The sequence below is a fragment of the Eimeria mitis genome, genomic scaffold, assembly GCF_000499745.2.
Source record: "Eimeria mitis Houghton genomic scaffold, Emh_scaff549, whole genome shotgun sequence".
In the NCBI taxonomy this organism is placed as follows: domain Eukaryota; phylum Apicomplexa; class Conoidasida; order Eucoccidiorida; family Eimeriidae; genus Eimeria; species Eimeria mitis.
In genome coordinates, this window is record NW_013573761.1 from 180 (window position 1) to 1,009 (window position 830).

Below are 830 nucleotides of genomic sequence, written 5' to 3' on the forward strand. Positions count from 1 at the left end.
TATATATATATATATATATATATATATATATATATATATTTACATTTATATTTATCCTTATTTGCATGTATATGTACACTTCTTACATTTGTAAGAAGTGCTGACCAGCTTCGCTGGCCCTGCATATGTAGAGACGTCCGGGGTTGCGTGCTGTCGTCCCGGTGCTTCTGCTGCCCCAGCAGCATACAGGTTATATCTTTCCATATGAACAGTGAATAAGTTGTGCGTAAATATATAAATAAGTACAACAAAAAACCCACAAAGTGGCAGTGAGTTCATATATATGAACTTCATCTTTTTTCTATCAATGCTTTAGACGGAGGTTTTGTTTGTTGTTTTGCTTTCGCATCATATCAACCTCTGCTGGATTTCACTATTTTCCAGTTGTATTGATTACCACAGCACAGGGCACTAACATAATATTAAAAGAGTTTCATTGGCTTCGTCAGTAGTCAACAACAGAGTCAGAATGTTAAGGGTAGAGGACGAGTAGTGGGTTAGGTCTGCGCTGGTGTAGATAGGGTCGTATGTATATATATTTCGCTACTGAAGACTGACGTTTTCTCTGTTTAAAGCATCAAACAGCAATGATAAATATACAGCAATGAGGAAAACATATAAAGTATATGCACGCCCGTGAAAACACTCGGTGGTGGTTGTATTAATATTGTTTTCTCAGGGTTCTCTGCCTTTATCACATATCTTTTCATTGCTTCTTGCTCATTATTTGAATTAGAGAGAAAACAATTGAAAATATTTACCTACATTGTCGTTCTATGTCGTAAAATACATATTTGTTGTTATATTGTTATATTATTACAATTATTAAC